The 10303-nt window shown below is 38.8% G+C and overlaps 1 pseudogene; it reads right to left on the bottom strand.

The window, feature by feature from the left end:
• Positions 1 to 9169: 9169 nt before the first annotated feature.
• On the bottom strand, positions 9170 to 9599 carry LOC121432578 (annotated as a pseudogene).
• Positions 9600 to 10303: the final 704 nt, after the last annotated feature.

Raw genomic sequence — 10303 nt, 5'->3', positions numbered from 1 at the left:
GCACTTCTCCATTGTCTCTCCTCCTTCAGTTTAGTCCAGCCTTTCTAAATTTGATGAAATTGTGAAATCCCAGGTGAGTCAAACGATGTCAATTCATTCCTCAAAATTTTCCTTTGCTAGTTTCATTTCCATCCAACCACAGTACTACAAAGTATTTCCACAGGAAACCCCAAAGTGTTAATTTATGTGGAACAAATGCTTTTGTAGATACAACTCAGCTTGTGCTCTCAGGTCATACTGGATAAGAGTGGGCTCAAAGGCTCAAGATGGGTGTCTGGTAAGACAGACAATACAGAGATGGACAGACAAGGAGGTCCCTGTGAAGACACAGGCTGGGACTGAAGTGGAGCATCAACAATGGTTGATGGCCATCAGAGGCAGAAGAAGCACACTAGCTGTTCTCCTTTAATATCTTCAGATGGTATCTTCCAAAACCTTGATGTTAGACTTCTGGTCCCCAGAATGCAAAAAATAAAAAATATCACCAAATTGAGGGAAATAATGCCATTCCTAGGAAGCAAATACATACTGCTTTTGTTTGGGATATCAGCTTTCCATTTCTTTCTTTTTTTGTTTTGTTTTTGATTTTCAAGACAGAGTTTTCTCTGTAGCTTTAGAGCCTGTCCTAGAACTCTCTAGACCAGGATGGCCTTGAACTCTTGTCTCTGCCTCCCAAGTGCTGGGATTAAAGGCATGAATCACTGCTACCCGGTTGACATCTGCTTTTATTTTCCAGATATTAAATGTATGTCTCAAGACCTATAAATGACACAGAAGAGGGTTCAGAGGTAGAGGTTCAAAGCTCAGTCTGCTGGCCTGATCCCATGCACACTTAGTATGTTTATGTGAAAAGCTTTAGCTAAGTCCTTTGACTTCTCTGGACCTCAGATTCCTGTGTACAAGGGCAGGTTGATACTATTTTAGCAAGTATCTTAGAACAGATAAAATGTTCAAAATTAATTAATTAATTTACTAAAAATATGCCTAAAAATGCAGACTATAAATTTATGTGTAAATATATTTCTTTTTTCTTTTCCTTTCTAAAAATTTTCATTTTTGTGGGTATTTTGCGAGCATGTATGGCTTTGCTGGAGGAGACCAGAAAAGGATGTTCATCTCCTGGGACTGAAGTTACAAACAGTTGTGAGCTGCCATGTGGGTGATAGGGATCTTATGGGAACATCACACAAAACAGATATGTAATCATAAAATTTCTATTATCTACTTTAAAAAGATAATGCAGTCAGGTAGTGGTAACACAACTACATTAGCATTTAGGACCTAGAGTTCAGGATAGTTCAAGGATAGACTCAGCTATATAATCAGTTTGAGCCCAGTCAGGGATACATGACACACTGACTCCGAGACCAAGCAAAGAAACAAAGATAAACAAGGGAATTAATATATTTGTCCAACATGTAATCAATGTAAATTATTGAGTTACATTATAGTTTTTATTTATCATGTTAAATTTTGTAAGCCTGTTTGTGGTTTAAAATGACAGCCCATCATAAGAACGAGTAGTCTCACTTCACATGCTTGGCAGCCACATGTAGCTAGGGACTTTCTGAATGGATGGCTTAGAGCTAAAAGTTTAGTCATGTATGGGATAAACAAGTAGATGACTCAGCAACAAAATTTCATGATTGTGTTCTTGATTGTACATACAATAACAGAATCTATCACATACGTAGAATTTAATACAATCAAGAAGACTTTTGAGGAACTTTGGAACAAGTTGCTTTTGATAGACCTGTGTTAATAAAGAATAATAGAGGCACAAAGACATGTACAAGTTGTCCATGGCCAGGTGAAAACAAACAATGAGCACCCAAAGGCTTGAGGACCCTTGGTTACAGGTTCTCTGTTTCAAGCATGTTGCTGTTCTCTCTATGTGATAATAGCTTGGAGTCAGAGTTTTTACTGTGCCAGTTATAAGAGTTTTGCAGGATGCTTATGCAATGGGCTGAGTGAAGAGCATCAACTCATTTTCACTGGAAGCTAAAATTGCCAAGTCGTAGTCTTTCAATCCCTCATTGACCCGTGCCCTTAATACCAGGGATAGATTTTTGGCTCAGCAGGGCATCCTGATGAACCCCAGAGTGAGGCCTGGCACATAATGCAGCCTGACCAACCCAAAGCCAAAATGCCCTGTGGGGGCAATTAGTGCCCTCACCTCTTTGAGTGTTCAATAAGTCCAGTTATCTCAGTGCTCAAACTAATTCCCGAAGATAATTAGGGGCTGCCGAAAGCTGTACAAACTCTGCCTGGCCACGGGGGCATTGTAAATTACTCCTTCTTCAAGAGACTCATCAGTTTTCAGCAGCTCAGAGCACCTTGGCCCTAATGCCCAGAGGAGTTAAACATGGATTGCTCAGATTATTACATTCTCATTGGGAGTTCTGCATCTCTTCTTGCAAAGCATTTCTCTGCTTTGAGGAACTTTCGAGACATGAAGGGTTAATGCTGCACACCTGGAGAAAGCTGATTAGAAGTTGAGGACATTGCTTAAGGCCTGTGAAAGAGATTTCATTCATGACACATTTTGATTCATGGCAGTGTTCCACACAATGTATCTTTTTAAAACAGATTGTCAAACTGCATTGGAACTGAATAGCCGTTGTTTATAAGGCTCCTATGAAGTGCTGTGCATTCTTCAGAGGCATGTTTGATCTTACATTCATCATCATATAATTATCATAGTAGCAAACATACAGTGAAATTTAATAACACAGCAGGTATAATTCTGAGTATTAGAGAAGTGTTGGCCCATCGACTACTCCAGCACACTTTAAGATAGGTACAGCCTGTAACTCTGTTCTTACAGGCTAGACAAAGTCAAGAAGAAAGAGAGATTTATTAAGTTAGAGATCTCCTAGCTGCTGCTGCGTCTGCCAGTGCTAGGTATCAGGCCATACCCCTCTGTTGTTCTCTACAGAGAGCTGATGCTTATGACTGACTCATGCTTATGACTTCCCTCAGCTCTTACAATGAATGGGTTCTCTTCCTCATCCTTGCCATTTTAGGCCTGGTCCCCATCTGGTACTGCCCACATCTATGGTGGCCTTGAGTTGTAGCTAGTCCTCGTCAGTGCACCCCTGACTTCTAGTATGTAAACTAGGCCTCATGGCATGGGACTTTTCCTCACCACAAGAAAGCCCCTGTGCCCCTGCTCCCCTCCTAGTACTGAAGGGAGCTAAAGATTGTTTCCATTTAGGACCACAGCCACACTGTGTGTGATGGTTAGCTCTTTTAATGAAGCTGTTCTTTGGATCTGAAGGATCCATCTCTCCTCAGTCCCCTGTTGTGGCTGCTAATAAGTTTAAGGTCTATAATTCCTGAAAAGTTCTTCTGGGGTCAAATTTGTGCCTGTTTTCTTTCAATGAACCTACTATCTTTTGATGTGGGATTCCCCTCTGTATGCTACGAATACCACTGGTTAATAAAGAAACTGGCTTGGCTTGATAGGCTACAACAGAGCTAGGCAGGGAAAACTGAGCGGAATGCTGGGAGAAGGAAGGCAGAGTCAGGGGAGAAGTCATGGAGCTGCTGCCAGAGACAGGTGTGCTGAAACATTGCCAGTAAGCCACTGCCAAGTGGCAATACACAGATTAATATAGATGGGTTAAATACATATGTAAGAGTTAGCCAATAAGAAGCTAGAAATAATGGACCAAGCAGTATTTAAATAGTATAGTTTCTGTGTGATTATTTCTGGAATCTTGTGTTGCCAGGAAAACAAACGAGCAGCTTCTTACTACAAATTGACTTCTAACATGATTGAATAAATCCACACAAAACCTAAGAAAGCTTGGAAAGGAATTCTGGACACTAAAAAAAATAAAAATAAAAAAATAAAACAAAAAAAAACCCCCACAAAACAAAGTTTAGCTGCATTTTCTTTTCCAGATGGGCTCTGCTTACTGGCTGCAGGCTGCAGCGATTTTAAGAAAGGTCATCCTAGCTGGGCAGCTGCGCAGTGGTGGCGCACGCCTTTAATCCCAGCACTCGGGAGGCAGAGGCAGGCGGATCTCTGTGAGTTTGAAGCCAGCCTGGTCTACAAAAGCTAGTTCCAGGACAGGAACCAAAAGCTACGGAGAAACCCTGTCTCGAAAATCCAAAAAGGAAAGAAGAAAAAAAAAAAAAAAGGTCTTCCTGATTCAGCAGTAAAAGAAAAAAAAGTAGTGTTTTGAACCAATGGCTTCCTGCTCCGTGCTCCAGCACAAACTCTGGTTCTTTTTGGGGGTTGATGCCCACCACCTACTTTGGGTCCGGATGCTTATGTGCCCACTTGGGGTCAGGAGGAAAGCAGCTGAGACCATGCTCAGCTCGGCACTCCCCACCTGGGCAGTCAGCGGGATTGAGTCTGCTAGGAGTGCACAGGCAGGAAAGTATGGTAGATTCTCACTGCCATACACAGAGATATATCCAGGCTACACAGTGCATTGCAAGGCAGATTTAACTTTTACTCAGGTAAAAGGGTTTATATGCTGCATGGTGCTATCCAGAGTTGAGGTGGTGAGAATGGCTCCCACCTGGCTGTCCTAGAATCTGTGGTAAACTACCTCCACCATATTTAAAGCCTGAGAGAGGCAGAGTCAGCACCCAGGGCCACTGAGACCAAGCTGCTTAGCATTTTAAAAAGTCTTCTTGGATAGAAAGCGATTTCAGATATACAATACGACAGATTCAGACATAAAACACCTCTAAATGAGACAGTGTATTATTAAAATGTACGTAGGCTTGGGAGAGAGGAGAAAAAGAGTAAAGAGACAGCAAATGTAATATAAAAGAGTATAGACAGTAATAGATTAAAGAAATAAAGATAATTAAATAAATATTAAACTTGTAGAAAAAGTAACAGATTAAAATTGATAAGACATGTAAAGATGGAATATACACAGAGAGTCTGGATTTTGTATATTATTTTGTTTTCTTTGAATTTTTTTGTCTGTTAGAGAGCTACATAGCAAGAGACATTTCATTCTATAGACTGCTAAGCTAAACCAGCATATATATATTTTAAAGATATCTTGATGTCAGAATTTGGGCTTAAGGATATGCTACTTTGGAAAAGAGGTTCTTCTTTTGTTACCACAGAGGATGAGAACCTGTAGAATACTTCCAGGCTACTGTAGTTTGATGGACCAAGACCCCTAAAAGGTGGCCGTAAACACCCCCCAAAATACTTCACCCAATAATCAACAGGAAGTAGTTTGGAGAGAATTATCCCCTAATTCCCAAATATTGTTTATCAATGTTTGTTTACATTTAAAGGGGGATATGCTATAGAGATTTATACTTTGCATTGGTATGGATCTTGCTTTATTGATGCAAATGTAAGGTCAATTTTGCCATACTGTGTATATTATTTCTGATCTTGATTAAGGTATTGCATTTGTAAAGCTCATTAAAAATGCAATGTATAATTAAGAAATAGGTTAATAGATAATTATCTTTAATAGTTAAGCTTGTAGTCATGTTCATTAGATATTCTAGATGTACAGAGATTTGAACTTCTAACTTATGAGTCAAAGTAGATCTCTTCTCTGTGTAAATTGATTTTCTCAGTGTTTGACATAGAAATCAGGTGAGATATAACTTTTTCTCATTTTCTGTTTATTTAGCAGGTGTGATATTTTAGGCAGACTTTTCCTGTCCTGACTACCTGTTCCCAAATAATAACTTAGAGTGTTAATATAAATTATAAATTCTCAGCCAATAGCTCAAGCTTATTACTAACTATCTTTTAAATTTTAAGTTAACTCGTATTCCTTATTTATGTTTTGCCACATGGTGGTAACATTTTTAGCATGGCATGTTCACCTTCTGCTTCCTCTGTATCTGGCTGGTGACTCCTCTGTGTCCACCCTTCCTCATTCTGTTATTCTCAGCTTGACTTTCCTGCCTAACTTTATCCTTTTCAGCAGTGTACAGAAAGATTATTACAGAATGACTACTCCACAGTATTTACCCATTTTGCCCAATTAAAAAGAAAGGTTTTGACTTTAACATAGTAAAATTATATAGAGTAAAAAAAACAGTTATGAAGTAAGAATTGCAGTTACAATATCTAGTCTATTTGTATTTGGCAAAATTAGAGAAAATGCTCTGTTGTTTATCTTACCTTGGTGAGCCTAAAATTTTATACTTAACTTGCTTTCTATCATAACTAATGAAAACTATGTTTAACTATTTAGTCTTTAACTCCATCAAGGACACCAGAAGAATAAAATATTGCCTAATGACAGGGACATCAGGCTGTCTGGACAGTCACCCAGAGTTCCTCTGTAATGTTGGGGCATCCAATCTGGCCTATAGGGAATTTTTAAGGACTGTCCTACCTTGTCTTGTCAAAGTTTACTAGTCACCTTTCTTGTGTCTTGCTGGTCCAGTTTGTACAGTATATAATCAGCAATTGAGGCATGGATAGTTTCTTTGCCCACACAACTAGCTTTTGCCATAAAAAAGTAAGCTCCATATGGAGTTTCTACAATGTCCATCATCTTCTTTGAAGTAGATTGATGCTACCAGGAGCATATATGTCTCATTGTCATTAAAAAACCTTTTGATATTAAAATATTTTAAATGCTATATATGTAGATATCCAAAGAATTTAAAGACCACCTATCTAAAATATATATATCTGTTTGACCTTGAAAACATACCTAAAATGATTACAAGTTTGATTTTAATAGGTGACTAACAATTAACATGCATTTCTTTATTATCCTAAATAGTTTGTAATAATACTTTTCAAGGATAATAAATTTACATTGCATTGTTAAATGAGCTAAATAGGTATACTACCTTGAAAAAGAGTAGAAACATATGTACAGTAGGACCTAACAAAAATAACCTTAAATGTAAAAATTGATACCACTGCAAAATATTTGACTAGTAGTTGCTTTTTTGGCTGGAAAGTAGATTAAAGAATCTATATCCTATCATTTCTGTATCTCCCATTTTTTTTTCTTTTTTTGGTTTTTCGAGACAGGGTTTCTCTGTGGCTTTGGAGCCTGTTCCTGGAACCATTTTTCTTTTCAGAACAAGATTCCTGAATCTTATCTTCTTTGTTCAGTTTTTGTCTGACCATTACCAATAACAACTATGACCAATCCCACCACCACCAAAGATGGAAAATATCCAAAACCCATTGAATGACCAAAACCCACCCACCCCAGCTCTTGGGAATGGCCGTGTCATGTTCTTAAAATTACTTCCTGTTGTTGTCTGGGTAACAGCATCTTTAGGGGACCCTGAAAAAAATGGGATAATTATCAAGTCCTGGGAGAGTTGGCTATATCATTTGTTGTCCAGTCTCTGTGTAATGGGAAAATAGAGGGCTTATCTCAAGTCCTGGCTAGAATGAAGCTGGACCATCTCAGCTAGCCACCTTGAAACTGTCCTGAGCAATTAGTAGTGCAAAGCCAAACTTTGGGTGGCGTTTGCTAGCTTAGTCACGTTACCACTGTCCAGGTGGAGTCATTGTTTTTGGACCCCATTCTCCTTTAATAGACATCAAAGGTCATTTGCTGTTGGTCACTGTCATGGTTCACTGCAGAAAACTTCAACATTCTAAATGTCATATGCAGCAGAGCTCGAAGAAGTTAAAGGGCCATAAGTATATCCAAAATGCAATAATTTAATTCCTAGTTATTGCATAGAGACTCAAACTTGAAATCATGTACAGGAAGTTAGAGGAAGCATTTTATGGAATTAGTCAGTACTCTGTACGACCGTTAATATCATGACAAAAAGTTTATATATATATATATATATATATATATATATATATATATGTGTGTGTGTGTGTGTATACATAGATATATATTTATCTTCTAAATGTTGAGATAATATTTATACCCTAAGAAAAGTTTGAAATAGCCAAAATAAAACCAAATAATTATGAAATTAGTGACAATAGAATAGTCCCTTAATTTTGGGTTTTCTTCTGCCCCATACCATGATATTTCTCACATATTACCAGATTACCAAATGCATTTTGTCTAAGACAAAAGTGCTTCTCACACAAAGACAGTCTTAGATATATGAACACAAACAATGTATTAGCTAAAGATATCTCTGGGTATCCCAGTGTTCCTTAAAGTTTTATTCCCTAAAACAATATTTGACAAATATGTGTAAATCATTTGTGGAATGCTGAATTTAAAGGTAAACTTTATGAAAGTTATCTTCTCAAGATATTCCAAATTCCTCTCATGTACTGGAAGTTAAAATTTTCTCTTTCTCTTTCTACTGTTATCTGATGTTTCTCCTTGCTGGCGACATTCAAGGAACACTTAGTCAAGAATGAGACAGGATTCCTCTCTTCTCATTTGTTGGCCCAGAGTTAGTTTTTTTTTTCCAAGTCAAGCTGTATCCAGCTTTATTAAAGATACTTTCCACTAATGATCATGGGTTTCCAGGCAGAACATGGGCAGACAATCCTTAACAGTACACAAGAACTTCAAAACTCCCTTCTTGTACCAACTACCAAAGTCAGACAGCCAATATAAAACCCCGACCAGTCTTCATTTGATGCTCTGAAAGGGGGAGGAGCTCAGAGTGAGGGCTGACATTTCACATTGAGGAAGTTGTTTCACAACTTTTCACAAGCCGACCCTGACTTTCAGGAAATGAAATGAAAACATCGGAGTTATCAATCTTAAGATCCACAATCTTTTATAAAAGGAGCTGCTGCTCTTTTGAGGATACTCAGTGATATCACTGCAAAATCCATATTGCCCAATAGATTGGCAAAACCAATTTTGAGAGTCAGGTTCCAACAGGTCTCTAGTATTAAGGGATTTAAGTCTACATTGATGGTACAGGAGGAGGAAGATATAAAAATGAATTTAATTTTCCCACACAAGACATGTTGTGCCATAGTGGTCACATATATCAACAACAAGACGTCTTTCCCAGGAGCCAAGAGGAGTCATACAAAATTATCAGGGAAAGATGTTTTCCATCATCAATCCAGGTTGGGAGACATTGTTAGTGACACATGTTCCTTCCCCCCAAAATGATTAAGTGTTCTGTGTGCTAACACCATAGCTAAAAAAAAGAAAAGCAAAATTCTGTATTTTTATGAAACTTGATAAAAAAATAGTATTTCAAACTGTACAGTTACCAGAAGTGCATGGTCATCAAAAGTGCACACATTTCACTTGGTGTCTTCAGCACATTCAGCCTTTTGTGCCTGGTCTGTCTTGGTGTCTCCATTCTCTGCAGGATTATTCACATCCTTACCAGCACTGGCCTTCGCCCTCTTCCCCTTGGTTACCTTCTCTCCCTTCTTTGCAGGCCAGGTTCCTTTTTAGCTTAGACTCTGGCTTTGGAGGAGCAGGTTTAGCAGGCAACCTTGCAGATCTTCTCTGAGGCTCCTCCTTCATCTTAGCTTTATCTTTTTTAGTATCCCCTTCAGCCTTTTTTTTTTCAGCATAGCGGCGGCGGTGGAGGGGGATAGGAGCAGGGTGGGGGGCCGGGGGGGGGCAGGGTGGTTGTTGGCGCTGAAGACAGGGATGCAGCACTGTGCAGGTTGGGTTAATCCAAGGGTCGTTTCTTCCCAGAGTTGCTTTCATATACTTCGACATTTCTCTCTGAGTACATACCAAGTTCGACAGTGGTGTTTCACTGCTCGGGGAATTTGATTTTATGTTATCTAGAGATTTTGAGGGAAATGTACGCAGCTGATTCTGTACATATCTAAGTCTCCCGCTGGATAAAAGCAGAAAGTCAGTGTAAGAGTGTAAAGTGTTGTTTACTATTTTAATGCAGAGAATCAAATGATGAGGGCTGGTGAGATGGTTCAGTGGGTAAAGGCACTTGCCAACAAGCCTGAAGACCTGAGTTCCAACCCTGAAGCTTGTGTGGTACAAAGTGAGAACTGAATTACTGAATTTCCCAAGTTGTTCTCTGATTTTTGCATGTGCAATGCTGTGTGTGTACCTATGCTCACACACAAGTAAGTAATACAGAATGTTTTTGAAAGACAAAGTAATGATTTTTGTGTTTATTTTCTAATAGTTCTCACTAATAGCCTTGGCTATTGGTTTACTATATAGCCCAGGATTACCTTGAACTTTTCCTGCCTCTGCCTCCTAAGTACTGGGATGGAGCATACCCAGCTTGTGGAGACTTTTTCTGTCTCACAGATTCCTGAGACTTGGGAATAACTAATGGCGTAGTTACTGTCTAGGCAGTAATTTGAAAGTCCGTCTTCAGTTCAAATGTGCTTTGGGGACTAGAAGTGGAGAAAAAGATTCCCTTTTTGATACAGCCCCACTTTGTAGTCAGT

This window comes from Microtus oregoni, unplaced genomic scaffold (assembly GCF_018167655.1).
Source record: "Microtus oregoni isolate MIOR12 unplaced genomic scaffold, Mior012 000035F_ref0000213, whole genome shotgun sequence".
Taxonomy (NCBI): domain Eukaryota; kingdom Metazoa; phylum Chordata; class Mammalia; order Rodentia; family Cricetidae; genus Microtus; species Microtus oregoni.
This window is presented reverse-complemented; position numbering and strand designations above follow the sequence as displayed.